We start from the raw sequence: 17,466 nt of genomic DNA, 5'->3' as shown, positions 1-17,466 counted from the left end.
CGGAAGCCCTGGAACACGACACTTACCCAGTCCGTAGGGTCTTCCGGTCAAGTTCTGCTCGCAGTGGTTTGAGCAGGGCCAGGGGTACTCGTCTAGCCATCTGGACAGTAGGTGCGGCGTCTTGTCGCAACATCATCTTTTTCATCCGCTGAAGGCATCCGGTGCCGGTGAAGACGTCCTTGTATTCCTGCATGAATTCTGGAGGTCCCGTTGTTATTGCATTGACTGACCTGACGAAAAGTCCCAGGCGTTCGCTTGCTTCAAGACCGATAATGGCGCGTCCTTTCTTTACCAGGAAGAAGTCGACTTCAATCGCCGTCTTGCCAACGGTGACCTTCAGGCTAGCTACTCCAAAATGCTTGATGATTCCTCCCCCATATTAGCGTAGCACTGAGCTGCTTTGTGTTATTTGCGCTGCCGGCTGTAGTGTGCGGTACACACTATGCGGCAAAAGGTTGGCTTGGGCACCGGTATCCACTTTGAGCTTCATGCGCTTCCCGCCCACTTGTGCTTCCACTACCCAGTCACGATGGCATGCAACAGCATCTACAGATACGTCCAGATTCGTGAAGTCTTCATCAGTACTGACCTCATCCACTTGTCTCTTGCTCTTGCAACGCACAGCAAAGTGGTTCTTGCCTCCGTACCGCCTACAGTTGCGTCCAAACGCGGGGCAATTTGTCGAGCCGTGCTGCCGGCCATACCAACTGCATTCAAATACTGCGGACGCACCAGTTTTCTTTGGCCGGTTCTGGACCCGGTCAATTTGGCGCTGCTCGCGTGCCCAAATTTGATTTTGTGCCCCTGACAACTCGGCGGCTTTGCATACCTGCTCAGCTTTCACAAGTGTCAAGTCCTTGTCCCGTAGTAGCTTCTGGCGCACTTTGTAGTCGCTCGTTTCGAATACAATTTGGTCGCGGATCATCGAACTTTCCATAGCGCCGAAGTTGCATGATTTGGCCAGGGGCCTAAGGTCCCTTGCGAACGGTTCAAAGGGCTCACCTTCTGCTTGCACTCGTCGTCGAAATAGGTACCGCTCATGTACTTCATTCACCTGCAATAAGGTACGCATTTGGGCTGGTTGGTTCATGATTAACTGTAGAAACAGCGCTAAAAGACGGGACGAACGAGGAAAGGACACAAACAACGGCGCTGACTAACAACCAAATGTGTTTTATACTTCCAGTCTGCATTTATATACTCCGCCACAATCTCAACAAAGCAAAAGGCAAAGAAACATAGAAAAAGATGATTAGCCTGCGCAGAGGCCAAAAAATCTTCAAACAGACAGAAACGTTAACTCCTTCGGAAGGAGGGAGATCGAGGGGAGGCTGACACATGCCTCTCCGCCATTATAGATATGATACGCTTCAGAAATGACACGCGCCCGTTCATCATGGTACTTCGACAGGAAAATGGAATCTTTAAAAGATGGCTGGCAACCACATTCATTACAGTGAAGCGACAATTGACTATCTCTGGCTTGTATGGACGTTGTTTGCATGCTCGCGCATGCGGTCATTAGCGCACCGCCCCGTTTGGCCGACATAGTAACGGCCGCAAGAAAGAGGTATCTTATACACAACACTATCACAACATTCAACATACTTCTGGCGATGCTTTTTGCTGCATCTTTTCGTCTTGGTCTCTCGATTTACTTGCTGACACAGGCTACCAAGCTTATTTTTGGCAGAAAACAACAGTCTAACGCCTGCCCTGCTGACCACTTTCTTCAGATTATGTGCCCTTGTGCACATAAGGAATAACCACTACTTTCTTCTGCGGGTGTGTCACTGATTGAACAGCAGGTGAGCACTTGCTTTTAAAACCAGCACGAGGCTTTCTGCGATACTGGTCAAAAGCGTTCCTGGAAAACCTGCAAGCTTCAGGCGTGCTACTTGAGAACAAAAGATCGCTTCGACTTGGTGGTCACAGGACCTCTCAAGCGCCGCCTTCATGCAAGCCCTTGCAATACCGCGCTTGACAATTTTTGAATGCGCAGAAGAAAAAAAGGACAGATGCAAGGACAGATGAAGTTGACCGGTGTATTAGGGAAGGAGTTGACTGCCTGCCTCAGAAGGTTAAAAAAGGCAACACTGTAAAGCTCCGCTCAGCGGTTGCTGTCCTTCGAGACGCCGACCTGAAGCTGCTCCTGTCTGACAAAGAAGGAGGATTCGTGGTGGTGCCTCGTGGTCTGTACAAAGAAAAAGCTGACGCGGCCATTGAGGGCAACTTCAACGAAGTGAAAGGAGTAGTTCTTACGAAGGTGAAAACAAGGGCTGTTCAGCTATGCGAAAAAGCAGGACTTGCAAAATTGGCATCATCCGTGAAGGCGTGCAAAGGAACCAGCCTTTCAGCCTTCTTCAGCGCCAAGACTCACAAGGAACTTTGCCCGTTCCGGGCGATCGTTTCTGAGCGCGGAACGTGGCAACGAGAAGTTGGTGTGTTCCTGCAAAGGTTTTTGTGCCTCCTTGACATCGACGACCCTTTCCTCATAAGGACACCAGGTACCGTTTCTGCCTTTCTCCGGGATGACTGTCCAGTGGGTGCTTGTGCTTTTTCGGTCGATGTCAAGGACTTATATTATTCGTTACCTCAGAATGATGTGTGTGCTGAAGTTGGTAATTGCATTGACAGATACGGTGTTGTTAAGTTTCAGAACGCGTGTGGAATCACTGTAGACAAGTTTTTAGAGTTTTTAAAGTTTTACATGCAATCGACCTTCATCAGCTTCGACGATAAGCTTTTTATTCAACGGAAAGGAGTCTGCATAGGCGCATGCATCGCCCCTGTTCTCAGTGACATTCTACTAGCCAGCTATGACCGTAACCTCGAGAGCAAGCTCAGACAGACTAGCACGGTAAAGGTGATGCGATACGTGGACGACTTTTTAATTTTTTATAGCACTAACTCTCATGACGTGCAGCCTGCTGCGAAAATTTTTGACGTGTTCCTCGCGGAATTAAGTCCATTTGAATTGACAACTGAGCATCCCTCAGACAATAGGCTACGCTTCTTGGACTTGGAACTTTCGTTCTCAAACAGCCATGTATGTTGGTGTTATGCGCCTAGGTCTCAAAAGAGCCTTCTTCCCTTTTCTTCTGCGCATTCAAAAATTGTCAAGCGCGGTATTGCAAGGGCTTGCATGAAGGCGGCGCTTGAGAGGTCCTGTGACCACCAAGTCGAAGCGAGCTTTTGTTCTCAAGTAGCACGCCTGAAGCTTGCAGGTTTTCCAGGAACGCTTTTGACCAGTATCGCAGAAAGCCTCGTGTCTGGTTTTAAAAGCAAGTGCTCACCTGCTGTTCAATCAGTGACACACCCGCAGAAGAAAGTAGTGGTTATTCCTTATGTGCACAAGGTGGCACATAATCTGAAGAAAGTGGTCAGCAGGGCAGGCGTTAGACTGTTGTTTTCTGCCAAAAATAAGCTTGGTAGCCTGTGTCAGCAAGTAAATCGAGAGACGAAGACGAAAAGATGCAGCAAAAAGCATCGCCAGAAGTATGTTGAATGTTGTGATAGTGTTGTGTATAAGATACCTCTTTCTTGCGGCCGTTACTATGTCGGCCAAACGGGGCGGTGCGCTAATGACCGCATGCGCGAGCATGCAAACAACGTCCGTAAACACGCCAGAGATAGTCAATTGTCGCTTCACTGTAATGAATGTGGTTGCCAGCCATCTTTTAAAGATTCCATTTTCCTGTCGAAGTACCATGATGAACGGGCGCGTGTCATTTCTGAAGCGTATCATATCTATAATGGCGGAGAGGCATGTGTCAGCCTCCCCTCGATCTCCCTCCTTCCGAAGGAGTTAACGTTCTGTCTGTTTGAAGATTTTTTGGCCTCTGCGCAGGCTAATCATCTTTTTCTATGTTTCTTTGCCTTTTGCTTTGTTGAGATTGTGGCGGAGTATATAAATGCAGACTGGAAGAATAAAACACATTTGGTTGTTAGTCAGCGCCGTTGTTTGTGTCCTTTCCTCGTTCGTCCCGTCTTTTAGCGCTGTTTCTACAGTCATTCACCTGCGCCGCGCAATACTCGTCAAACTTCTTGATAACGGTCGCATAGTCCTGTCTTTCAGCGTCTTCATTGAAAGTAAGGTTGTTGTAGATTTCCAGTACATCGTCGCCACCCAAACTGAGCAGCAAGGCCGTCTTCGTGCTCTCATCCCGAGGCTTTTCTGTTGCTGCCGAGGCTGTTAGGAAAAGCGCAAATTTTTGCTTAAACATCTTCCATTGTTTGGCAATGTCGCCACTTAGACGTAATGGCTCAGGGGGCTTAAGAATTCCATCACATTTGCATGTGGGTGAGCCGCACTTCTGACACCATGTTTCGTTGGGTTCGTGCAAAGAACACGATCGAGCCAAGTGTCAGTCAACAAAGAACAAGGTTGCTTTATTTTCCCAGCTATTTATACGTTCGGTAGGATAGGGAACACAATCACGATAATCTTCTGACGCCTGTTTGTTGTTAGTGGGCATGCGCAAAACTTGTAAGCATGTAACAGAACCAGCGCTTGTCTTTATCAAGAACCATACATACGATACACCAGTAACTCATGGGTACCACAACTACACCCATTTATCGACGAAAGCGGGCTTCTACGCGTCGGCGGAAGGCTAGAAAATCTCAGACAGCTAGGACGTGAAGCATCCATTCCTGCTTCCAAGTCGACACCGTTTCACCGAGCTGGTATTTGCCGATACCCATTGGCGAGTCATGCACGCAGGAGTAACGGCGACAGTACACAACGTACGCGAATGCTTCTGGATCCCGAGAGCGCGACAAGCGGCAAAAAAAGGGAATCAACCGATGCCTGATATGCGTGCGCTTTCGCACGAGAACCACCGTGCCGCCCGTACCCGCCGCTTCCAGGTTGCCGTGTCGAAAAGACGAAACCTTTCGACACTACAGGAATTGATTTCGACGGACCATTGTATGCGAAGTCATCCGAGAGCTCCGATTCCATAATGTATATCGTTCTTTTCACGTGTTCAGTGACAAGAGCCTTGCACTTGGAACTGGTCTCTGATATATCGTCACCTGCTTTCATGTTGGCATTCCGCCGTTTTAGTGCAAGAAAGGGACTGCCAAGTACCATTCATTCCGACAGTGCCCTTACCTTCAAGAGGACGTCTCGGGAGCTACAAAAAATATGGAAGGTTATTCGAAAAGACGACTTCCAGGCTTATATTGCAAGCCAAAGGATACAGTGGAAGTTCATAGTCGGAGCGGCCCAATGGTGGGCAGGCTGGTGGGAACAATTGGTCGGGACTGTGAAGACGGCACTCCGAAAAGTTTTAGGCCGAAGCTGTCTGTGCGCAGAACTATCAGCCATCTTGACTGAGGTTGAAGCGGTGCTCAATTCGCGGCCACTAACGTATTGTCGTGATCAGGCCAGCGAACCTTCAGCCCTCACGCCAGCGCATTTCCTAGTCGGCCAGCAACTGACGACGTTTACCAGAAGGAAAGACATTGTCAAAACAAGTAACAAGCCACGGGGCCAAAGACTACCAGCGCCGTTTTCAACATCGACAAAAAATGGTGGAAGACTTCTGGAAGCGATGGAAACTTGAATATTTGCTGCAACTTTCATCGCTCACCCGCGCACCACTCAAGAAACTTAAAGGTCGACGGCATCGTGATTGTGGACATTCCTAACACACCCAAGTTATTCTGGCCACTAGCCAGGGTTCAAGAGTGTACCCAGAAAACGACGGAGTGGTGCGCGCCTGTTTAGTGCGATTACAGGGAGGCAAAGTAGTCAAGAGGCCAGTGCAGAAGCGACAGAGTCTAGAGCTAGATGTCACCACATTTGAGGCCCCGGAGGATGTCGGAGATCAGCAGACGACAAAGAAGAGGAATTGATAGTGGGCTGCTGTCACCGCAGATAGCGGCAAGAAGTCCCTGCACTACTATCATCATGTAGTTTTTTGTGTTCGATTGTCGCCATTAAAGGCATTTCGTTGCAGTCTCATGGATCCGTCTTTCTGGCGGCGCTACGAATAGAAGGCCGACGTTCCGCAACCAAGGGTCACGTGATGAAGCTTTCGTAAGGCGGGGGATCCGGAGAGTGCACTGAAAAGAAGGTCACACGATGAAGCTTATGATAGCCGGGCGATTCAGTTAGTATACGCTGAAAGAGGGTCACATGATGAAGCTTTCGTAAGGCGGGGGATCCGGAGAGTGCACTCAAAGGAAGGTCACGCGATGAAGCTTAGGATAGGCGGGCGATTCATTTAGTATACGCTGAAAGAGGGTCCCATGATGAAGCTTTCGTAAGGCGGGTGATCCGAAGAGTGCACTGAAAGGAAGGCCACGCGATAAAGCTTATATAAAGAGGTTTATTAGCGGCGACGATACTCGGCGATACAGCGACAGTCAAGGCGGGGCCGACTCTCAGCGCGAGCTGCGTTCACTTCTAAAAGAACCGAAGAGGGCGACCCACTAGAAGGTGCTCGAGAGGACGACCCATTACCAAGTTCGAACGCTTCGCTACAATTACCTCGGGTACGAAAAGGGAGCAGCCTGGCCACCTAGCAACTTGTCACTATGAGGGGGTCGTTGTAGGGCTGCAGGCGCTCCACGTTGAAAATGTCGCGCCCTCGACGGCGCATGTCCGAAGATGGTTCCATGGGTTCAATCAGGTAGTTGACCGGGTATATGCGTTCGACGACACGGTAGGGGCCTTCGTATTTGGGCAGTAGTTTGGAAGGGAGGCCAGTTGCAGTGGTAGGGACAGAGAGCCAAACTAGCGCTCCAGGGAGGATCGTGGGCGCAGAAGGGGTGGTGTCACCGCGAATGCTCTTCTGCCGCTCATGGTTATGCGTACAGAAGGTCTTGGAGAGCTCACGACACTCCTAGCAAGTCTGGCTGTGGCAGAAATAGGCGCACATTCAGAGCGATCCGGCTTTTAGGGAAGGATTGTGTCGATCGTGTGCGACGGGTGCCTGCCATACAATAAGAAAAAGGGAGAGAAGCCAGTAATGCTCTGAGGGGCGGTATTGTTGGCGTACATGACAAAGGGCAGAATGGCATCCCAATTTCTGTGGTCGGCGGCGACGTACATAGAGAGCATGTCGCTGAGCGCGCGGTTAAAGCGTTCGGGGAGGCGATTCGTCTGCGGGTGGCAAACAGTAGTTTTGCGGTGAAGAACGTTGCACTCTTTGAGAATGACTTCGACGACTTCCGACAAGAAGACATAGCCTCGATTACTGAGCAGCTCCTGCGGTGGACCGTGACGCAGCATGAATCGGTGGAGCAAGAAGGAGGCCACATGGTGCGCTGTAGCCGCAGGGAGGGCGGCCGTTTCAGTGTATCGCGTGGAAGTGGCCCGTACAAATCGACGCCAACGCGCCCAAACGGTCGGTCAGGGCGCAGACCTGCCGCCGACAGGTGCGTTGAAGTTTTGCGGCGGTGACAATCGCTGCAGGAGCGAACGAACTTCTGCACGTAGCGGTACATTCCTCGCCAAAAGTAACGTTGGCGAATGCGGCGGTAGGTATTCGATACCCCAGAGTGTGCACACTGCGGATCAGAGTGGAACGACTCGCATATGTGAGAACGCAGACTGCGGGGTATCACTAGTAGCCACTGGCGATCGTCGCCTTCGTAATTGCGTCGGTGGAGGAGGTCGTCGCGAACAGCGAAATGGTGGGCTTGACGACGCAATGCGCAAGAGGATGGTGTGGCCGATGGATCAATCAGCAAGTCTATCAGTGAGGCAATTCATTGACCCTTGCGCTGTTCGGTAGCGATGGTGTGAATGTCGAGGTAAGAAACGGTAAGGTGAGACACTGAGCTGTGGGCATTGTCGTCAGGCAAGGGAGAGCGCGACAGGGCGTCGGCGTCAGCATGCTGGCGTCCGTTGCGGTACAGCACGCGGATGTCGTAGTCTTGCAGGCGAAGTGCCCACCGGGCGAGACGGCCTGAGGAATCCTTCAAGGACGACAACCAGCACAGTGCATGATGGTCGGTGACGACATCAAATGGGCGACCATACAAATAAGGTCGGAACTTCGTAAGGGCCCAGATGATTGCCAGGCATTCTTTCTCCGTAACGGTATAGTTGGTCTCAGCTTTAGTAAGCGTACGACTTGCATATGCCACGACGTATTCCGGGAACCCAGGTTTGCGCTGCGCAAGGACAGCGCCGAGGCCAACACTGCTGGCGTCCGTGTGTACCTCTGTAGGGGCCGTAGCATCGTAGTGGCGTAGTATCGGAGGAGACGTCAATAAACTACGGAGCTTTGCGAAAGCGTCATCGCACTGTGACGACCATGAATTGAGGGGCCCGATGCTGCCAAGGAGCTTCGTCAGCGGCGATATGATAGTCGCGACGTTGCGGATGAAGCGCGGAAAGTAGGAGCATAGTCCTACGAAACTGCGCAGTTCTTTGACCGATGTAGGTTTGGGGAACTCTGACACGGCCCGAATCTTGGCTGGATCGGGGAGAATTCCGTCCTTGGACACGACGTAGCCCAGTATTGTCAGCTGCCGTGCGGCAAATCGGCATTTCTGTAGATTCAGTTGTAGTCCGGCGTCTCTCAAACGCGTCAACACATGCCGTAGGCGTTGAAGATGAGTGGAGAAGTCCGCGGCGAAAAGGACCACGTCGTCGAGGTAACACAGGCACGTGTGCCATTTCAACTTGCGCAGAATGGTATCCATCATGCGCTCATGGGTCGCGGGCGCATTACACAGCCCAAACGGCACGCCGTTGAATTCGTACAACTCATCCGGCGTGACAAAAACTGTCTTCGGTCGAGCTTCATCAGACATGGGGACTTGCCAGTACGCTGAGCGCAAATCGAGCGATGAAAAGAATTCTGCTCCGTGCAGGCTGTCAATGGCGTCGTCTATTCGAGGTAGGGGATAAACGTCCTTACGGGTGATCTTATTTAGTCGTCGGTAGTCCACACTGTTAAAAATTTTGCCCCTTGTTTACGTAAAAAGCTGAAGGTAAAAAGTTGCCGATCACTTTTCCGATTCCCAAATAGGGCGATTTCCGCAAACGGAGTCTCCCTAGAAATGTTGTACGTATTGTCTCCTAGACACATTGTACGTAATGTCTTTTTAGGAATGTTGTACGTATTGTCATTGTCTACTAGAAACATTGTACGCAATGTCCTCTTAGGAATGTCGTACGTTATGTCTCGAAGAAACGTACGTTGTACGTGATGTCACCTTAGGATTGTCATACGTAATGTGTCCTGGAAATATACGTAATGTCTCTGAAAATGTTGCATGTAATGACTTGGAAATTTCGCACTACTGAGGAATATGAAATGTGCCAAATAGCGCACTTTGTTGCTTTACAGTCACCAAAATGCACAACTTGACACCACACTGTACCTAAAAAGTTGTAATAATGGGTGCCGTGTGGTGAAGAAAGTTTCGGTGCTTTACGTGCATTTACCGCAATGGTTATCAACTGATGCAAGTGGCAGCTGCTACTTTGCTGCGATGAAGTTGTTAGAGAAAGGAAAAACGCATTATGCAGTGATGGAGACGAAAATTTCCACTGGATGTTGAACACAACAGTAACAAAGAGATGCATGTACATATTGCCCCTGTTGAAACAAATGCCAGGCTACAAGTGTGCTACTTCACTGAAAATTGAAGTGTTCTGGCACCACATACAAATTAATCGTACATAGTTTGGCTGTTTGAAGTCTAGGGTCTGACAACAGCTCGCCTGGTCGGGATGAAACTTTGGTGAAAACGTTGTTGGACGCCAATCACAAAAAGTCTGGCAATCCCAAGAACAGATATTGCTGTTCAACTTGAACAAGTAATTTGGCAGGGCAAATATAATGGCACTTGTAGCCTAATATATGTTACAATAGGGGCAACATGTGCATGCATGTCTTTCTCATGACTGCTGCATATACATCCTGTGGAAATTTTTTGTCATTATTACTGCTTAACCTGTGTATCCTCTCTATAACAACTTCTTCGCAGCAAAGTGGAAGCTGCCACTGGCATCAGTCAATAATCACTGCGGTAGCTGCATATAAAGCACCATAATTTTCTTCACCACAGAACACCCATTATTACAACTTTTTAAGTACAGTGTGGGGTCAACTTCTGTGCATTGGTGACTGGAAAGCAACAAAATGCACTATTTGGAACATATATTTCTCAGCAAATGCAGAATTCAGTGTTTCCCACAAAGTGTGGGACAGCACATAGCTGTGGCAGGAAGCATGCGTACATACTACTTCTTGCCAAGTAAACAGTGAACATCCACCTGCTCTGAACGCATAAAGATGGGGTTTATTCTGCCAAACTGTACGAGTATACTGTTCGCATTCCGGCTCATCTGAAAAGAGAAGAAAAAAAACACATGAGGACACTTGAACCAAAAAAGAAGGCAATCTGTGCCGAAACTGAATTTTGCATCTACCTTGCAAAAACAAATGAGCCACACAGCAGCAGGTTTTTAATTTTGATGCATCCACAGCCCGCCCAAACTCATAAAAAAAGAAAAGGGCATGTGTACCCTAAACCCCTGCATGATTGAATAAATGTTGTGTTCACAGTAAAAAATCCAAATAACTTCTGTGCAGACGACATTAAAGACATGAGGGGAGACGTTAAGTTCAGTTGAAATGCTGGATTACCTTGTTGAGATAAGACATGTGTAACTGTTCAAGCAAAGGGCGCTCTTGAAAGCAAGAAAACAAAGCAAAAGTGAAAATCAGATTTTCCGCACTAGCTGTCGGACACGTGCAATGGCCGTGAACAGATTCGAACTGAGGCCGGCTGTGAAGGAGTGTCGGTTTTTGTCAAAAATGCCAAATTAAAAGAGCTAAAGAGGAGATAAAAACACGTTTTGTGATATTTAGCCTTTCTGCGTAAAACGAGGCACATGCAACATGAAATAAGCAAATCAATCAGTTACCGCTCTCACATCACGCCAAGTAGTTTCAGGTGGACAGTGTTGCGAATTGTCCTATTGTCCTTGGCTGTGGTGTTTTCACAAGTTAACTCGAAATGTAAAATGAGTGAGTGTCATAGGCAGCATCAACAGCCCAAGGCATTCGCTCAAAGGCAGGCACATCGATGCTGCCCAACTTTCTCTCACAGCTTAATGTGTTACACAATATTAAACACTTTCCATTTGGAGTTCATAAGTAACGCACGTCCCTGCTCGTCGGGATCCAGAAACTCAACACCTGACAATGGAATCAAGGTCGCAGATGCTCCTGTTTATCATAATGGGGACGTAGCTTTGCTCTCTACTTGCTTATTCCTTGCATTGTTGCAGTATGCAGCAAAGCTAGCTACACAACCTCTCAGGAGCATTTTGCATTTTGTGGCACTGACGTTGACATTCTGTCCTGCTTCCAAGCAACAGTTTGTCTCATTCAGAGTAACTTGATCAAACCGAGCACTCGATCGAAACGACCGCTAACAAATAAACTACACCTCCAGCTTGTTCTCGCTCTCGGCTTTTTTCTGTTCCTGGCGACCCCGAGCTCGGATGCTTAGTAATGCAGCAAACGTGGCAAAGCACCTAGCACCGAGAATGAGGCAGCCTCTTACACTGCGGAAAGTATGCTGTTGCAGCAATGAGAGAAATTAATGAAGAGTGATTTGGTCAACTTAAGCAATTTTCTTTGCTAATACTGTCTGCCCTCTTGTATATTGTCTGGTTACATAGCCACAGCAAATAGCACCCTGATGTCAATATGACAACCTGCAGTCTGCTGACATACACAGAGTCATTGATGAAAGAGGGTATGCGAGAGTGTGGCCGACGCTCAGTGACAGCTGACTAGAATGCACAGTTTGCTGCATGAGAAAGCACATCTGCTCAAGCTGTCGGCTACTGGGGGTCAAAATAAGCAGGCATGGCCAGGAGGCGAATGCATGCCAGACCACCGCCTACAGCTGGTAGAACAGTCTCTAGCTAACATAGGGCTCTTATGTTCCTTTTCACAAAGCAAAGCATCCCCTCATTATGAACAATAGACGGGGTGGCACTGGTGCCCCTTGTTTATACAAAGAGATACGAGGAAGCATGCAAGCGAAAAAGAATTAGGAATAAGGAATGTAAATTTGACAACACAATTCTGCAAATATTGTTAGTATATCTGAAAATTGCTTTCACTTATCATAAAGGTTGTCTTGTTCTGTGTGAAAACAAGTGCTTCAACATTCCTTCAATAAAAATGTTTATGATGGATCTCCTCAGACTGACCATTTCAGGCTTGTTAACCTATATATTCAGCACACCTTATTGAATATCAGGCCCTACACACGCAACCAAAATATAGCAGGGATTACAAGCTCATCAGCAAGTAACACCAGCAAAAAAGTTAACTTACATCTTCAGTGATTCAGTGCAATCGCTGTATCAGTTTCATTATCTTGCTGTCTGCAGCTGTCCTTGACTTGCGTCCATTTCCACATTTGCTGCCTCGCATCGGGTTGATATTGAACATCTCCCTGGAAGGCACAAAAATATGTCGTCTGGATATTGTTTGTTCCATAATACAATTATGAAGTCATTATCACATTTGTTCCTGCTTTCGAAACATCACAAGGATGTTTTATTTATAAGGAACTTTTAATCCTCTTAAGCTGTGATTAATACAGAGCCAATTGCCATGTGGCTTCAATGTTTTTTGGTTGACCCACCAGAATTCTTGAATAAAGTAAAAGTAAACAATATGAATATTACGTCAAGGAATTCACCACGCAATTTTAAAATACAACAGTTCACTTGTGTGTACCTTTAACCTAGCTCTCATGTCTGTAGCTTTTCCAACATTTACCCTTTGCAGTTGTCGTCACTGCCATCAGCATGCACAGTGTGGTAACATATAAACATGAAAATTCAAAGATAGCACAAAGTTTATTTCACATCAGGATTAGTAAATGCAGTCACGAGAGATATTTTTCTCTTTTAGTAATCTTGCAATTTTAATACTATTCAATGAATTGCCCTTGATATCACAGTACTGAACACTGTTCATTTCCAGGCATTGATCTATCCATCTCATGCCTTTGTCTTACATGAACATAATATTTCTATGTCCCTTGTCTTGCTCTAAACAATTACATGTTACTTAATGTGCAACATAATCCGTTCATTCATGCCTGTGCAGAGACATATACGATGTTCACATATGTACAAACATCTAACTGCCATGTGGGCATAAGTCAGAATGCACTTTACATTCTGTGGTACCTTTGAAGTACTTCTGAAACCAAATGACTCATTAAAATGTGACTGAAAAACAAAAAGGAAAGCACAGAACAAATGTCCAAGTAAAACAAGAAATGTAGTGTCATGCTAACCCTAGCTATGATACAAAATGAAGGCCTGAATGCTGTCATTACACAGTAACACTCAGGCTTCTAGGAATAATGTTTTGCAGTATGCTAATGAAGACAATGGTGCTTAATGAATGCAAACCCTGGTTTCCCTGACATCTTAAAAAAGCACACAAAATCATTTGTCAAATCTGAAGCACTACTTATGTGAGGCCCTTCAAAATAAAATTGACACCTCAGAGCAGAGAAAACTGAAGATGATCTCTTTTGCATTCACCCTTGACACTTCTACGTCTTGCATATGCAGAAAAGATCACACAGTGCATAGAGGCCCTTGGCAATAAGATCTGATGATACGGAGTATTTATGTTTCACTGAATCTTATCACTAATGTTAGCTTTTCAATTAATGTAGTTCATAATTACAACTAAAGTGAGGCTTTACTTGGCCACCTACAAAGCAAAGGACTCTCCAGAAAATTAACCTTTAACCCTTTGACACGCTATGTACACAATTGTGTGCACCACTTATTTTTGCCATTGGTAACGACTAGGACTAATAGAGAGCAAGATACCTTAGAAGTAAGCAGCGCGAAAAGCAAGACAACGCACACAGGGAGGAATGACAAGAAGCGCTGATCAAGATACGTTGAACAAGATACGTTGAGCTTTGGATCAAATGAACCTGCTGCATAATAAATTTGTGTTCATTTAACTTCATTTTGCAGTGTACTGTTGTATTATCAGTTTGCTGAAGGCACTACACTGTTCAACGAGTCGTTCGAAGTGCTCCTTCCTGCGAGCCATGCCAAAAGTATAATTTTTCTTCACTCCAAATGAACATACACAAAAACAAATTTGCACTATTTTTGGCGTAAGATTTCATTCTATTAATGTAAGAACGTAGCATGAATGACTTTACAATAAACAGATATTTATTACAATTGAATTATAATTACTATAACACACATAAATTAATGCATTATGACATTATTTTTGTTGCAATAGAATATCGAGTGCCTTGAAATGATGTATCAATTTGACGCATTTACAGACAGTTTTTCATTGGTGGCGTCTGAAAGGTTTAGAGAACATGGAAATATTTCACCCTGTTTCTGTACAACACAACAATACGAATAGAACCAATGCAGTGATAAAGTTGGCTAATGAACAAAAGTTATTTGCAGTCAAAATGTTATGAACAGCACATATTTAAGACTTGGCAACTACTGAAGCTTGCAATTATGCACTACCAAGAACAAAAATCCACAGAAGTTCACATGCCCTTTTGCTTTAAACACTGTGCTTCACAGAAGGAGGGAGCTTGCATTATGTATAGTTCAGTAGAAAAGTTTTTGAAGTGCTTTATAAAGAATAGAACTGCACGCTGAAAAGAAGTTAGTTGGACGGCTTGATGGGAAAAAACATTTTAACTTGTTTCATTCGTTCTGAGCATCTTACTTCACCAAGGAAGGTGTGAAAAATATGATAAAAAAGTAAGCGAAAACGGCATCTCAATGACAGACAGTGACACAAGAAATCAGATTCTATTGAGACATTTTTTGCCCATCTTTGAGTGCCTGTTCCTCATGAAAGTGAGGTCGGCTGCAGCCATTAGCGAGACATAGCTTCAGGTATGCTTTTTCCCATTTCTCTTTACTAATGCAGCTATTGATATCATATATCCTTAGAAAAAATTGAAATGCACTATCAGCAACGTTGCTGTGTTCACGAGCTCATCAGAAGAGAAGCTGGTGTCATTCAAAGATGACAAGAGAGTGACAGGAATGGTTCAAGTGATCACAGGAGCAACTTGTAAGCAGCACAAAGCATGTGACTGGAAGTCTGAGATTTCCATTGTAGAGGCTGTAACGAAGCATAAAAGCCTTGGCTCTTTATTTGAGCTTAAGGTATCAATGGTGAGTGTCCTTCAGACGATATATTTTTGGGTACATGTCACATCACGCTGATCCAACTGTGACCCAGAACAGCAGGGTGAAGTGTGCCCAACTGCACGACTGTTTGCAAAGAGCTGTGAAGGTGCAAGCTATGCTGCAGGCAAGTTGCAACATTGTGTGTTTGAACAATATCACAAGCACTTGCTATTACATACTCTTTCCTGTCTTGGTGTTCCTCACATATAGTGTCATAAGTTTCTCAGTTGGATGAGTAAAATAGCGCACACTTAGACAGGGACAGAGTAAGCAACATGACACAAGCGCTAACAACAATTGTTTATTTGAAATAGCAGAGGAAGTCTTATGTAAAAAACAGGTGAAGTGAGTGCACGTGTCACGCAGGCATGACTGCAAGCCATCTGAAATCGGTACAAAGGAATACAAGTTCCTTTTCGGGCAAACTAATATAAGGCGTTCTAACACATCGTGTGCCTAACCACTGAGTCATTTCGGCTTCAATCATCTCACAGACTAACTTTTTACTTTTGACAATCACATGAACTTTATCGAATTCCTGCTGACATCCACATGTCGCACTGCATAGCTAGAAGACCGTCTTTGTGCTTTTCTTGATTGCCACGGTGCTCTCTGAAATTATCATTAAGGTAGAATATCTCACTTGAAAAGGATCATTACACTGCAGCAGATTTAGTTTTTCTAGCAAGGAGCTAGAAATAGATTTTTGCTATGCTGCTTTCTCAGATATATTAACACGCAGAGGGCATTCACTTTTGTGTTTTTGCGCTGAAGAACAGGTCGCTTACTGGAAGCTGGTTATCCGAGAATCAACAGGTAGCAGTGGTCGAAATTTTACTTCACGAATTATCTGCCCGCACCATCGAGTGCATTGTTGTGTAGCGCTTTACATGCATGATATTGTGCATAATCTCAAGAAGATTGCTGGTCGCGTTGATGTATCTGTTGTGTTTAGTGCCCCTCAAAAACCTTTCAGCCTTTGCAATAGTAGTGTTCCTAGGAAGGAGCTACTAGCGACATGCTCAAAGAAACATAGATGTACGTTTGTTAGATGCATTGATCATGCTGCGTATCGGATCCCACTGCATTACGGAAAGTTCTACATTAGCCAGTCCGCTAGATGCCTCAACGATCGTTTGAGAGAACACCGTTGCAATGTACAAAAGCACAAAAACGGTCACCTAGCTATGCAACTGTAGCACGTGTGAATGTCAGCCTGAATTTGATGGAGTTGACGTGATTGTGAACAGTAAAGAAAATGCAGTCCGTGAGATAATAGAAGCCAAAATGATTGAGAAGTTAGGCACACGGTGTGTTAGCATGCCTTTTGTTAGCTTGCCCGTAAAGGACTACCGATCCTTTGTGCCGATTTCAGATCGTTTGCAGTCATGCCTGTGTGACTTGCACACTCACCTGACACATTTCTGTACACAAGTCTTTCTCTGCTATTTCAAATATTCATCTGTTGATAGCGCTTGTGTCATGCTGCTTACTCTAAGTGTGCGCTATTTTACTCGCATTAGTACCAACAAGCCCAAGCTACTCTTCTCGAACTGCCCATTTGTAGAGAAGGAAACCAATGCCTACCACTTAATATGGGCTTGTCCAGACCAGAGGAAGAATGCTCCCATCTTTCACAGCAAGCTGTCCCCTGCTTCAGTTCCTTGAACAGTCAGTCGTCTATGCTGGGTACATGCATTACAGATGCCACAAAACATTCCACAACCTGCACACAATAGAGGCCTTACAGTACACAAGTAGTACATATAAAACATGATGGCTTAACACAAGTATCTGTTGATACACCAAAACTGTCCATGAATGATGAGCTTAGGATGCATTAAAGGGGCCCTGCAACACCTTTCTTAGTTATATTGGAATAGTCTCATTATTGACGTATGACTCTTCACGAGTCATATGCCGCAAAAATTTTTCGAATCCGTCAAGTCTAAGTGGTGTTACCAAATTATAGAAATCACGTTCCGCAGCTTTCTCCCTCAACTCAAAGCCGCCAGCGCGCGGAAAGCTAAGCAGGAGCGGAGGGAGGGAGCGAGGAGGTGCGAGGCCGCCCAGGCCGGCGGAATTTTTTTTCTTGGGCGAAACCACGTGGTCTGTGGCGCCACTTCCGGTCGGCTTGCGTGGTTCTCGTCGAGCGGAGCTATCGCCCTATCGCACCGTGTATCGCGCGTGCTTGAAAACTGCGAGTCGGTTATCATCGCTCTACCAACCATGGACGCAAACCTACGTGC

At 46.1% G+C, this 17,466-nt stretch overlaps 1 long non-coding RNA gene across 1 annotated transcript; it reads right to left on the bottom strand.

Annotated features, from left to right (window-relative positions):
- Positions 1–10,251: 10,251 nt before the first annotated feature.
- On the bottom strand, positions 10,252–16,907 carry LOC119377740 (uncharacterized). Its single transcript, XR_005180859.2, has 3 exons — positions 16,805–16,907; positions 12,333–12,453; positions 10,252–10,321 (listed from the first exon to the last, which is right to left on the bottom strand). It is a non-coding gene; the product is annotated as an uncharacterized LOC119377740 (long non-coding RNA).
- Between the last annotated feature and the right edge of the window lie 559 nt (positions 16,908–17,466).

Source organism: Rhipicephalus sanguineus, unplaced genomic scaffold, assembly GCF_013339695.2.
Source record: "Rhipicephalus sanguineus isolate Rsan-2018 unplaced genomic scaffold, BIME_Rsan_1.4 Seq560, whole genome shotgun sequence".
Lineage (NCBI taxonomy): Eukaryota > Metazoa > Arthropoda > Arachnida > Ixodida > Ixodidae > Rhipicephalus > Rhipicephalus sanguineus.
The sequence above is the reverse complement of the archived record's forward strand: the minus strand, read 5'-3'. Positions and strand labels throughout refer to the sequence as shown.